General features: G+C 41.5%; 1 protein-coding gene across 4 annotated transcripts in view; it reads left to right on the top strand.

Moving 5' to 3' along the window:
• The first annotated feature begins 5,645 nt into the window (after window positions 1-5,645).
• The window catches only part of LOC112225080 (melanophilin), a 122,336-nt gene continuing 113,000 nt past the window's right edge, over window positions 5,646-14,981 (top strand). For all 4 annotated transcript variants that reach the window (XM_024388695.2, XM_024388694.2, XM_024388693.2 and 1 more), the window contains exon 1: window positions 5,646-5,752. The gene's annotated coding sequence lies outside the window, so the exon portion shown is untranslated. The remainder of the gene's footprint in view (window positions 5,753-14,981) is intronic.

The raw sequence follows: 14,981 nt of genomic DNA, 5'->3' as shown, positions 1-14,981 counted from the left end.
GTTGTTTTTTGTCATCATTGTAAGCCTGCAATACACACACTAGACGAAGCATTTATTAAACATAATGAGTGTGAGTTTTGTCACAACCGGCTTGAGTATCAAGTTGAGTATCTGGAGCAACAGCATTTGTGGGTTTGATTACAGGCTCAAAATAGCCAGAAACAAAGACCTTTCTTCTGAAAATCGTCAGTCTATTCTTAAAATAGTCATTTACAACATTAACAATGTCTACACTGTATTTCGGATCAATTTTATGTTATTTTAAAGAACCAAAATTGTGCTTTTCTTTAAAAAACAAGGACATTTCTAAGTGACCCCAAACTTTTGAATGGTAGTGTATACCTGCACTTTCTATTTGTCTGTTGCCAGTTCATCTTGTCTTTGTTCGGTCTTTGTTCGGTACCAGCGTGTTTTTTCCTGTTCCTTAAGTTTTTGTTTTTAGTCTTCCCGGTTCTGACCCTTCTTCACAGTCAACTTTATTATTATTATTTTATTTTTTTCCCCGTTTTCTCCCCAATTTTGTGGTATCCAATTGTTTTAGTAGCTACTATCTTGTCTCATCGCTACAACTCCCGTACGGGCTCATGAGAGACGAAGGTTGAAAGTCATGCATCCTCCGATACACAACCCATCCAAGCCGCACTGCTTCTTAACACAGCGCGCATCCAACCCAGAAGCCAGCCGCACCAATGAGTCGGAGGAAACACCGTGCACCTGGCAACCTTTGTTAGTGCGCCCAGCCCGCCACAGGAGTCGCTGGTGCGTGATGAGACAAGGATATCCCTACCGGCCAACCCCTCCCTAACCCGGGCGACGCTAATTGTGCGTCGCCCCATGGACCTCCCGGTCACAGCCGGTTACGAAAGAGCCTGGGCACGAACCTAGTCTCTGGTGGTGCAGCTGGCACTGCAGTACAGCGCCCTTAACCACTGCCCCACCCGGGAGGCAGGCACAGTCAACTTAGTGTATGTAAACTTCTGACACACTGGAATTGTGATACAGTGAATTATAAGTGAAATGATCTGTCTGTAAACAATTGTTGGAAAAATTACCTGTCATGCACAAAGTAGATGACCTAACCGACTTGCCAAAACAATGTTTTTTTTAACAAGAAATTTGTAGAGTGGTTGAAAAATTATTAGTAATGACTCCAAATTAAGTGTATGTAAACTTCCGACTTCAACTGTATGTGTGGTCCTGACTTTGGTAAACCTCCGGAGTTGACCTTTCCTTTGGTAAACCTCCGGAGTTGACCTTTCCTTTGAAAACCCCAAAGGTGATTGAGTTCGTGGGGACCTCTGAAAGAAGAGAGAGTCCCTAAATGGTCCTTAATTAAAAGTTAAAAATAACAACAACAAAAAAACGTTGTCTCGGAAGCAGCTGATTGTGGAGATATGTGCAGAAGAGGCGTTTGATTAAGTTTGTGTGGGTTGCTTTGACATAGATGCGTTTCTGATGACGAAATTCCTACGCCACTTCTGGTCAAGATGATTGGCCCAGTGTATCTTAAGTTGTTGTTACAGTTACACTCTGACAAGAGATACTGATGTTGGCTCACAATGGTAATATGGCACGCCATATTGGGGTCAACAATACATATGACCGTATCTTGAGTAAATAATTCTGTCCAGGTCTGAAAAAATATGTTGGGGTTTACCCTAAATCCTGTCATGTTTGTCAACTGACAGGTAAACAAAAACAAAATGTGCCGGTTGCACCTTTGCAGCCTATAACTGCTTTTGACGAAACTTTCAGCAGGGCTCTGGTGGACTAAGTTGGTCCTTTGCCCATATTTCAAGAGTGGAAATCAATTTATCTTAGCCATCATGTGTGCTTCCACTCATTTCCCCAAAGCCATTGCTCCTTGTATTGTTAAGGCCCTTGTGAAATAATTTTCAATGTTCGGGCTTCCACAGTGCAGTCAGACCATGATTCAAAAGGTCTTCAAACAAGTGTTACAGCAGTTGGGAGTTACCCATTGCCCCTTTAGTACCTTCCACCCAGACTCTCTTGAGAGATTTCATCAGACTTTGAAGTCGATGTTGAAAGCTTACTGCTTTGAGTTAGAAAAAGACTGGAACTCCATTGAGAGTTTGTTGCAGGACAACACCTCAAAGCAAATCTGTTGGAGCATGTTAACACTTTTTTTTATACAGATTGCACCACCTCTGTGAGTTTGCCAGTAAGAATATGGAAAAAAGTCTGGTATGATTTAAAGTTGCACTTTCGATGTGGGTGACCAAGTCCTAGTTTTGTTGCTCGTTCTGCGGTCACCGTTGTAAGCTCTCTTTTCAGGCCCTTACCTCAAGTAATCTGAATGACTTCATCACGCAGAAAAAAACACAGCTGCTTCATGTCAACATGTTGAAGCCATACTTATCCCATTGATTCTTGGGGATGGTTTGCTACTACCGGGCATTTTGAGATTGCTGCCCCACTTATGGATTTGACCAATCCCAAAGTCACTTTCCGTTGCATCCCAGACTGTTAAGTGGTTTTTGAAAAGTCGAAGGCCCTTTTAGTCTCAGCACCGGTGCAGGTGCTGTGATCCTACAGCAGGACAACAGCGATACTGAGCACCCTGTGGGGTACTTTTGAATAACTTGGCCTCCTACCAAAAACACTAATCAACCATTGAGAAAGAAGCCTTTGCTTTGATACTGGCTCTTCAGCACGTTGAGCTTTGTGTCGGGCCTCTACCCCGCTATTGCACGTTCGTCATAACGAGGAGACCAAGGCGCAGCGTGATAAGAATACATTCTTCAATGTATTGCCACCCTTCTCACACCCTGACCTAACCAAAATAATAATGAAAACAAAGATAACTAAGGTCAGGGCGTGACACGCTAGTTGTCTATACCTCTAAAAGACTAGTTCCAAAAAACAGTTCGTATACTTTCTATTATTCCATCATCATAGTGTGGATATACAGGTATATACACTACCGTACACAAGTTTGCGGTCACTTAGAAATGTACTTGTTTTTGAAAGAAAAGCTTATTTCTGTCCATTAAAATAACATCAAATTGATCAGAAATGCAGTGTAGACATTGTTAATGTTCTAAATGACTGACTATTGTAGCAGGAAACGACAGATTTTTAATGGAATATCTACAAGGGCGTACAGAGGTCCGTTATCAGCAACTATCACTCCAGTGTTCCAATGGCACATTGTGTTAGCTAATCCAAGTTTATCATTTTTAAAGGCTAATTGATCATTAGAAAACCCTTTCGCAATTATGTTAGCACAGCTGAAAACTGTAATGAATTAAAAACTGGCCTTCTTTAGGCTAGTTGAGTATCTGGAGCATCAGCACTTGTGGGTTAGATTACAGGCTCAAAATTGCCAGTAACAAAGACATTCTTCTGAAACTTGTCAGACTATTCTTGTTCTGAGAAATGAAGGCTATTCCATGTGTGAAATTGCCAAGGATCTGAAGATCTCGTACAATGCTGTGTACTACTCCCTTCACAGAACAGCGTAAACTGGCTCTAACCAGAATAGAAAGAGTGGGAGGCCCTGGTGCACAACTGAGCAAGAGGGCATGTACATTAGAGTGTCCTCAACTGGCAGCGTTATTAAATAGTACCCTCAAAACACCAGTCTCAACGTCAACAGTGAAGAGGCGACTCTGGGTTGCTGGCCTCTTGTAAGGGATTTCCTCCTCTTCTTCCGAAGAGGAGAGGCGAGAAGGATCGGAGGACCAATATGCATCGTGGTAAGTGTCCATGGTTCTTTTAATAAGAAATACTACACATGAACACGACTGAAATACCAAAACAATAAACGTGGAACGAACAAAACCCAAAACAGTACCGTGTGGTGAAAAACACAGACACGGAAACAAACACCCACAAAACAAACAGTGAAACCCAGGCTACCTAAGTATGATTCTCAATCAGAGACAACTAATGACACCAGCCTCAAATTGAGAACCATACTAGGCCGAAACATAGAAATCCCCAAATCATAGAAAAACAAACATAGACTGCCCACCCCAACTCACACCCTGACCATACTAAATAATGACAAAAACTACGGAAATAAAGGTCAGAAAGTGACACCTCTAGGCAGAGTTGCAACGAAAAAGCCATATCTCAGACTGGACAATGAAAAGAAAAGATTAATACGGGCAAAAGAACACAGCCACTGGACAGAGGAACTCTGCCTAGAGATAGCTAAAATCATATAGTTGGTGAGGGCCTTTAGGTAACAGCTTTTTAAGGGAAGGTGGTCAGTTCGGTCATCTGGCTGGTCTTGTAAGATAGGAGAGGGGTGGAAGAGGGGCCCTAACCATTTGCTAGTGCACCTCACATGCTCCTCACATGCGTACGTCCTACATCGCGCGCAAGTTGATTTTGTTCACCCACACTAGAAGTGATCATGACACACAGGTTGAAATATCAAAACAAACTCTGAACTAATTATTAATTTGGGGACAGGTCAAAAAGCATTAAACATTTATGGCAAATTAGGTAACTAGCTTGCTGTTGCTAGCTAATTTGTCCTGGTATATAAACATTTGGTTGTTATTTTACCTGAAATGCACAAGGTCCTCTACTCTGACGACTAATCCACAGATAAAACAGTAAACCAAATTAGTTTTTCGTCATATCTCCTCCTTCAGGCTTCTTTTTCGTCTTTGAACTTCATATGGCGGTTGGCAAACAACTTTACAGCATTACTACAACTGACCGGAGTGTGGATGTAAGTTCATATTTCAATCACCCACGTGGGTGTATGCTCCTAAAAACCAGTGAGGAGATGGGAGAGGCAGGACCTGCACCGCTTTGAGGGTCAGAAATAGAACCAATTTCTATTTTAGCGCCTGGCCATGCAGACGCGCGCGAGCAGTGTGGGTGCAATGATTGAATAACATCTATGTGTACATTTATTTTGCAGCGCACGTGACTTGAGCGATGTGGTCAGCATGTTAGCCTTAATGATGAAGTGTCTTCCAGTTACACCTTGAAACACCCCACAGTAGGCAGTCACGTAAATACTAGTGGTGAGATGTTGAAGTTCAAGTGTTCTAGATTTCCACAAGACCTGTCATTATAACCTGGAAAGTGAGGATCTGTTGAGAGAGCTATTGTTTTGCCTTTCAGCTGTGTACTGAGTGTTTTTCTTAAGTTAATTTGAGAGAAAGTAACAGGAAGTCCTCCTGCTTTCCCTAATACCTTGCCTCCATATGTTATATGTCATGTCCTGAAATGCCAATGAGGGAAACATTCAAAACACTTTGACACATTGTATTGAAGCACAATCACTAATACCATACACTCACTCACACTCAGACTTGAAAAAGAGATCTCAATTGTGACTTCCTTGGTTACATAAAGGATAAATACAAGTTTAAAAAATATATACTCATCGCCCAAATATATTTTGATATTTTTGGCCATATTGTCTAAACTGAATCAATATGAATAACTTTTTAGGAAGTTTTTCATATTATTTATATTTATTTAAGGCTTATTACGGCTTAATAGGGCCTACCTCTTATGTCGACAATAGAGACAAATCCAAATAGCAATCAACATCATACAAATTCACGTAAGGATTTAGTGAGTATTATTGAGCCTGACCTTTTGAAGTTTAGTGCAGGGAGGCGGAGACTTTCTTCTCTCTTGTTAACAAGACATGTGATTAACATTTCTGGATTTGCGCCCTATGCAGTCGGTCTGTCAAGTTCTCTCAAGGGAATGTGCCACAGGGAAGGCTACGAACGAAGTTAGCGCGCAGGTCAAGGTAAGTGTAATATTTTACAGCGTTACTGTGCTAATAATAGGCTACATTACCGCTTTGTAGAAGTATAGGCCTATAGTAATGGCCCTGGAGTAAAATAGGTGAATACCTTTTGCATTCTACATTCCCAAATGTAACATGAGGGATGGCGTGATATGGTCCCTGTTTTGAGTCCTCTCAGTATTCCTTTTGCAAGTGCAACTTTGATCATTTCTCCATAGTTTTTTTAAACGTTTTTTTTTGTTATAGCTGTGCATTCTTGCCAATAAATATGAATTCACTGATTAACGTGGTTTATGCGGCATTGAGCCAAATTGTATTTTGAGAGATTGAGTATAGTTTATAATGACTCATTTCCCATAAGTGCAAATATATGTTCACCTCAAGTTTTGCAAACTCATGCTTTTTGCAAATAGTGAATAGTGAGCACATTTAGCTTATACACCTGTTACATTCTGCTGCAAGGCCCAGTGTGGAAACCATTATTATTGGTGTGACAGTATGCTTGTTTCCCCTCACACAATGACTTGTATGTCTGTCTGTGGGCATGAGTGCAAGTTGCCTCATTTTCAGCTTATCTCAATACATGTATTGTGATGCCTGGGTCTGGGAAAATGTGCACAGGCTAAATTGCATGGAGTCCAGACAGACTGGCTATAATCTGCTCCACTGGAGAGTGATGTGATGGTTCTGAGTTGTGCCAACGCTAGGTCACATGATAGTGCTGGCGCAGCAGACAGAGGAACCTTTCACCACAAACAGAATCATGGAGGAAAATACTATTTAAAAAATATAGAGGAATGAGGTGTGATTATGATTAGTGTTTTACACCAATATTGATACATATATGATATGACTGAAGCATGTTGTGATATCGTTTAATACTTATTTTACCCACCTTCTACAATCTTTTAAAAAACTTTTTTTCAATGCGGCGCTAGGCGGATAGCTAAGTAATAGCATGGGTTCATCAATGCGACCAGCTTGCTAGTTCACCCAAATTACAAAATTACATTAGTTTCCTTACCCTTTAAGCAGTCTTTCGACAAAGTATGACAGCTATCCATGCTATGGTTTCGTTACCCTGGCACCGTTTCCACATGCTAACATTTTAGCATTTGTGGCACAAATTCCATTTATGTCATGTGACCGATAATAGCATTTTTTTTTTGCGCATCATATCCAAATCACCTGAAAGTGTCTACAATTGATTGTGAAGCTCAACAAAGACACTTATAGATGAACATGATGTAATATAGACATTTTTGCTAATATATTGAAAATACAGAAATATCTTATTTATATAAGTGTTCACATCCCTGAATCAATACATGTTAGAATCACCTTTGGCAGGGAGTAAGCAACTCCAGTGTAGATTTGGACTTGTGTTTTAGGTTATTGTCCTGCTGAAAGGTGAATTTCTCCCAGTGTCTGTTGGAAAGCAGACTGAAGCATGTTTTTCGCTATGATTTTGCCTGTGCTTAGCTCTATTTTGTTTATTTAAAAAATACACTCACTAGGGCCTCTTGATTGACACAGCGTTTTAAGGCACTGCATCACACTGCTAGAGGTGTCATTACAGACCCGGGTTTGATCCCAGGCTGTGTCGCAACCGGCCGTGATCGGGAGTCCTATAGGGCGGCGCACAATTGGCCCAGAATTGTCCGGGTTAGGGAAGGATTTGGCCGGGGGGTCTTTACTTGGCTCATCGCGCTCTAGCGACTTCTTGTGGCTGGCCAAGCGCCTGCAGGCTGACCTAGGTCATCAGTTGAATGACCTAGGTCACATTGGTGCGGCTGGCGTACGGATTAAGTGGGCGGGTGTTAAGAATATCGGTTTGGTGGGTCATGTTTCGGAGGACGTATCACTCGATTTTCGCCTTCCAAGACCGTTTGGGAGACAAGATGGAAATTGGGGATAAAAACATCCATAGACCTTTTCTATGACAAGCATACCCATAACATGATCCAGCCATCACCATGTTTGAAGAGTGGTACTCAGTGACTTGTTGTGTTGGTTTTGCCCCAAACACAATGCTTTGCATTCAAATTTCTTTGCAATTTTACTTTAGTGCCTTATTCCAAACAAGATGCATGCTTTGGAATATTTGTATTCAGATTTTTTTATTTGATTTGTTATACCTTTATTTAACTTGGCAAGTCAGTTAAGAACACATTCTTATTTTCAATGACGGCCTAGGAACGGTGGCTTAACTGCCTTGTTCAGGGGCAGAACAACAGATTTTCACCTTGTCAGCTCAGGGGATCCAATCTTACAACCTAACAGTTAACTAGTCCAACGCAATTAACGACCTGCCTCTCTCTCGTTGCACTCCACAAGGAGACTGCCTGTTACGAGAATGCAGTAAACCAAGGTAAGTTGCTAGCTAGCATTAAACATATCTTATAAAAAGCAATCAATCATAATCACTAGTTAACTACACAAGGTTGATGATATTACTAGATATTATCTAGCGTGTCCTGCGTTGCATATAATCTGACTGAGCATACAGTTATCTAAGTATCTGACTGAGCGGTGTAGGCAGAAGCAGGCACGTAAACATTCATTCAAACAGCACTTTCTTTGTGTTTTGCCAGCAGCTCTTCGTTGTGCGTCAAGCATTGTGCTGTTTATGACTTCAAGCCTATCAACTCCCGAAATGAGGCTGGTGTAACTGAAGTGAAATGGCTAGCTAGTTAGCTCACGCTAATAGCGTTTCAACCGTCACTCGCTCTGAGCCTTCTAGTAGTTGTTCCCCTTGCTCTGCATGGGTAACGCTGCTTAAGATACGTTTTTTTGCTTCTTTTACTGTTGGTTTTGTACACCAGCTTCAAACAGCTGAAAAAGCAATATATTTGGTTGTGGAAAAGATACTGTATTTCAAGGCAGTTTAGGTGGCACAATGATCACGTCATTTGCGTGAAGAAAAGACAGAGAAAAAGGGAGTGGAGGTCGGGCTGCCTTCTGAGATTTGTAGGCGAGTGTGTAAACCTCCATTGCCAACATTTCTATTGATCAATGTGCAATCATTGGAAAAGAAAAAAAGATTATCCTACCAACAGGACAATAAAAACTGTAATATCTTATGTTTCACCGAATCGTGGCTGAACAACAACACGGATAATATAGAATTGGCAGAATTATTTATGCATCGGCAGGACAAAGAATCTACGTCTGGTAAGACGAGTGGTGGGGTTATGTTTCTGTTTATCGATAACAGCTGGTGCGCGAAATCTAATATTAAAGAAGTCTCAAGGTATTACTCGCCTGAGGTAGAGTACTTTATGATAAACTGTAGACCACACAATCTACCAAGAGAGTTCTCATCTATATTATTCGTAGCCGTCTATTGACGACCACAAAGCGATGCTGGCACTAAGACCGCACTCAATGAGCTGTATAAGGCCATAGGCAAACAAGAAAATGCTTATCCAGAAGCGGTCCTGCTAGTGGCCGGGGACTTTAATGCAGGTGAACTTAAATCCGTTTTACCTAATTTCTACCAGCATGTCACATGTGCAACCAGAGGGGAAAAAAACTCTAGACCACCTTTACTCCACACACACAGACACATACAAAGCTCTCCCTTGCCCTCCACCTGGTAAATATGACCATCATTCTATCCTCCTGATTCCTGCTTACAAGCAAAAACTAAAGCAGGAAGCACCAGTGACTCGCTCAATACGGAAGTGGTCAGATGACGCGGATGCTACGCTAAAGGACTCTTTTGCTAGCACAGACTGGAATATGTTCCGGGATTCATCCAATGGCATTGAGGAGTATACCACCTCAGTCATTGGCTTCATCTATAAGTGCATCAGCAACGTCGTCCCCACAGTGACTGTACGTACACATCCCAACCAGAAGCCATGGATTACAGGCAACATCTGCATCGAGCTAAAAGCTAGAGCTGCCCCTTTCAACTGGACACAAATCCGGACCATTACAAGACTTTTAAACAGGTCAACATTCACAAAGCCCAGATGGATTAACAGGACGTGTACTGTCGTTCTGCCCCTGAACAAGGCAGTTAACCCACTGTTCCTAGGCCGTCATTGAAAATGTGAATTTGTTCTTAACTGACTTGCCTAGTTAAAACTTCTTACGGCTGAAATCCCGCTAACGGGATCGATATGACAACAGCCAGTGAAAGTGCAGGGTGCCAAATTCAAACAACAGAAATCTCATAATTAAAATTCCTTAAACATACAAGTTTTTTACACCATTTTAAAGATAAACTTGTTGTTAATCCCACCACAGTGTCCGATTTCAAAAAGGCTTTCCTGCGAAAGCAGACCAAACAATTATGTTAGGTCACCGCCTAGTCACAGAAAAACACAGCCATTTTTCCAGCCAAAGAGAGGACTCACAAAAAGCACAAATAGAGATAAATTTAATCACTAACGTTTGATGATCTTCATCAGATGACACTCATAGGACTTCATGTTACACAATACATGTATGTTTTGTTCGATAAACTTAATCTCAGTTTACATTGGCGCGTTATGTTCAATAATGTTTTGCTTCCAAAACATCCAATGGTTTTGCAGAGAGCCACATCAATTTACAGAAATACTCATAATAAACATTGATAAAAGATACAAGTGTTATGTGTGGAATTCTAAATATACTTCTCCTTAATGCAACCGCTGTGTCAGATTTCAAAAAAGCTTTACGGATAAAGCACACCATGCAATATTTGAGTTCAGCGCTCAGACACAAAAACAAGCCATACAGATACCCGCCATGTTGTGGAGTCAACATTAGTCAGAAATAGCATTATAAATATTCACTTACCTTTGATGATCTTGATCAGAATGCACTCCCAGGAATCCCAGTTCCACAATAAATGTTTGTTTTGTTCGATAAAGTCCATAATTTATTGTCAAATACCTCCTTTTTGTTTGATCGTTTAGCCCAGTAATCCAAATGCATAATGCACTTGTTCAGACGAATTGTCAAAAAAGTTAAATTACGTAGAAACATGTCAAATGATGTATAGAATCAATCTTTAGGATGTTTTTAACATAAATCTTCAATAATGTTCCAACCTACTAATTCCTTTGTCTTTAGTAATGCAATGGAACGCAGCTACCTCTTACGGGAGCAAGCGTGATCAGCTCATGGCCTTCAGTTAGACCTCTTGTTGAAACAGCATTCATTCTCTCCTCCTTCACAGTAGAAGCCTCAAACAAGGTTCTAAAGACTGTTGACATCGAGTGGAAGCCTTAGGAAGTGCAATCGTACCAAATTTACACTGTATCTTGGATAGGCAAAGAGTTGAAAAACTGCAAACCTCAGATACCTCAGGTTTTTGCCTGCCATATGAGTTCTGTTATACTCACAGACATCATTCAAACAGTTTTAGAAACTTCAGAGGGTTTTCTATCCAAATCCACTAATAATATGCATATCATAACTTCTGTGGCTGAGTAGCAGGCAGTTTAAACTGGGCACCTTATTCATCCAAGCTACTCAATACTGCCCCCCCACCCAGCCATAAGAAGGTAAATAAAGGTAAAACAAATATTATTTAAAAAGCATGTGTGGACCAACTGGCAAGTGTTTTCACTGACATTTTCAACCTCTCCCTGACCAAGTCTGTAATACCTACATGTTTCAAGCAGACCACCACAGTCCCTGTGCCCAAGGAAGCAAAGGTTTTTAAATGTTTTTTTTTTATTGAACCATTATTTAACTCGGCAAGTCAGTTAAGAACAAATTCTTATTTACAATGACGGCCTACCGGGGAACAAAGGGTTAACTGCCTTGTTCATGGGCAGAACAACAGATTGGTACCTTGTCAGCTGGGGTATTCAATTCAGTAACCTTTCGGTTACTGGCCCAACACTCTAACCACTACCACCTGCCGCCCCTAAAGGTAGGTAACCTGCCCAAATAATAACTGCCCTGTAGCACTCACATCGGTAGCAAAGACAAGCTTTGAAAGGCTGGTCATGGGTCACATCACCAGCATCATGCCGGATACCCTAGACCCACTCAAATTTGCATACCGCCCCAACAAATGACGCAATCTCAATCGCATTCCACACTGCCCTTTTCCACCTGGACAAAATAAACACCTATGTGAGAATGCTGTTCATTGATTACAGGTCAGCGTTCAACACCATAGTGCCCACAAAGCTCATCACTAAGCTAAGAAACCTGGGACTAAACACCTCCCTCTGCAACTGGATTCCGAACTTCCTGACGGGTGCCTCCCAGGTCATAAGGATATAGGCACAACACATCCGCCACGCTGATCCTCCACACTGGGGCCCCTCAGGTGCGCATGCTTAGTCCCCTCCTGTACTCCCTCTTCACCCATGACTGCGTGGCAAAACACAACTCCCAACACCATCATTAAGTTAGTTGACAACACAACTAGGCTAGTGGTAGTGGTAGTGGACTACAGGAAAAGGCGGGCCGAACAGGCCCCCATTAACATTGACGTGGCTGTAGTGGAGCGGGTCGAGAGTTTCGAGTTCTATGGTGTCCACATCACCAACGAACTATCATGGTCTAAACACACCAAGACAGTTGTGAAGAGGGCACGACAACACCTTTTCCCCCGTAGGAGACTGAAAAGATTTGGCATGGATCCTCAGATCCTCAAAAAGTTCTACAGCTGCACAATCGAGAGCATCCTGACCGGTTGCATCTGGTATGGCAACTGTGCGGCATCTGACCGTAAGGAGCTACAGTGGGTAGTACAGCCCAGTACATCACTGGGGCCAAGCTTCCTGCCATCCAGGACCTATATATAGTAGGCGGTGTCAGAGGAAAGCCCAAAACATTGTCAAAGACTCCAGTCACCCAAGTCATAGACTGTTCTCTCTGCTACCGCACTGCAAGCGTTACCGGAGCGCCAAGTCTATCCATAAGACTGCTGAACAATTAATCAAATGGCCACCCCTACTATTTGCATTGACCCTCCCCTATATTTGCTATTACACTGCTGCTACTCTCTGTTTATTATCTATGCATAGTCATTTCACCCCTACCTACATGTACAAATTACCTCGACTAACCTGTACCCCCACACATCGGTACCGGTACCCCCTGTATATAGCCTCATTATTGTCATTTTAGTGTGTTGCTTTTTAATTATTTTTTACTTTTCTTTATTTGGTAAATATTTTCCTCTCTGGTACATGTGGGACACAACAGCCAGTGAAATTGCAGGGCGCCAAATTCAAAACAACAGAAATCCCATAATTAAAATTCCTCAAACATACAAGTATTTTACACCATTTTAAAGATACATTTCTTGTAAATCCAGCCACAGTGTCCGATTTCAAATAGTCTTTACGGCAAAAGCACACCAAACGCACACCAAACGATGTTATGTTAGGTCAGCACCTAGTCACAGAAAACCATACAGCCATTTTCCAGCCAAGGAGAGGGCTCATAAAAGTCAGAAATAGCGATTAAATGAAACACAAACCTTTGATCTTCATAAGATGGCACTCACAGGACTTCATGTTACACAATAAATGTGTGTTTTGTTCGATAAAGTTAATCTTTATGTTCAAAAACCTCATTTGATATTGGTGTGTTATGTTCAGAAATACATTGTGTAAAACAAACATCCAGTGAAAGTGCAGAGAGCCACATCAAATAACAGAAATACTCATCATAAACATTGATAAAAGATACAAGTGTTAAACATACGAATACAGATAAACTTCTCCTTAATGCAATCGCTGTGTCAGATTTTATTATAGTATTAGCCTACTGTCTGTTCACTCCTCAGATGAAATTAATTGCCCAATTCCTTGGAGGCCTTACACTGCTGTAGTCCAGAACGTTGCTATTAAACTCCGATTTTTTATCTGTGGGGATTTATCTCCACCTTTAATGGTAGCAGTTAAAAAATACTGTCAACTATATGACTGGTTTGGCATGGGGATACAGTGGATATGTGTGGTTATACAATGGGTGTGTCTAATCCTGGATGCTGATTGGTTAAAACCACATTCCAGCTGGTGTTTACTCCACAAGTTACCACTGTAAGTCTATGATGTTGAAATGCCTGTTTACTCTGTTCCATCTGACTGCACAATCCACTGTCTCATCAGCTCAGCCAGGCAATTCATATACTAGAGCTACGCTGTAAAAAGCATGAGGACATTTCTTTTAGACTTGCATTTGGGTTTCAACAGCGGAGATTTGTAATAACATTGTTGTCTGTCTATCTGACATTTGCAACATTGTTTCAATGTTGAAATTCGATCTCCAGCTGTACTATGGTAATGAACGTGTCAGGAGGCAGGATGAGACAGACAAGCTTTTCTCAGCCAATCAAAATCATGAATGAGCATCATTTTTATGGATATATACAATGAAATGCCAATAGAAAAACATAAAATGCAGCTAGTTTGCTGTCATTCCAGCTTCAGTTTGAAGTGATTGTGTTAGCTGTGTAGTTGACTATCTCTTCTGAACAGTGGCCTGGTGAGAGAGCAAATGTTCAATGCCAGGTGAAATCACACATCAATAGCTCATTGTTATGGATGTTTCCCAGAAAAGCACTAGAAAACAGTTAAATAAACACAAATGCAGCTGCTTTGATGTTATTATGGCTGCACTGTCTGACATGACTGTGCAGGCCAAAGTTGGCTAGCTAGCAAGTAAGGGATGATAACGTTGCCAGCCATCATGGCAATGGAACATTTAGAACGAACACATCTCAACCTAAATTTTTCTGAGGAGACTGCGTGAATCAGACCTTCATGGTCGAGTGTCTGCAAAGAAACCACTACTAAAGGACACCAGTAAGAAGAAGAGACTTGCTTGGGCCAACAAACTCGAGCAATGGACATTTAGATCGGTGGGAATCTGTCCTTGGGTCTGATGAGTCCAAATTTGAGATTTTTGGTTCCAACCGCCATGTTTTTGCGAAACGCAGAGTAGGTGAAAAGATGTGTGGTTCCCACTGTGAAGCATCGAGGAGGAGGTGTGATGGTGTGGGAGTGCTTTGCTGGTGACACTGTCTGTGATTTATTTAGAATTCAAGGCACACTTAACCAGCATGGCTACCACAGCATTCTGCAGCGATTCACCATCCCATCTGGTTTGTGCTTAGTTGGACTATCTTATCTTTTTCAACAGGACAATGACCCAAAACACATCTCCAGGCTGTGTAACCCAATTGACATGGTTTGAGATGAGTTGGACCAGAGAGTGAAGGAAAAACAGCCAACAAGTGCTCAGCATATATGGGAACTAC

This window comes from Oncorhynchus tshawytscha, linkage group LG26, assembly GCF_018296145.1.
Source record: "Oncorhynchus tshawytscha isolate Ot180627B linkage group LG26, Otsh_v2.0, whole genome shotgun sequence".
Lineage (NCBI taxonomy): Eukaryota > Metazoa > Chordata > Actinopteri > Salmoniformes > Salmonidae > Oncorhynchus > Oncorhynchus tshawytscha.
The sequence above is the reverse complement of the archived record's forward strand: the minus strand, read 5'-3'. Positions and strand labels throughout refer to the sequence as shown.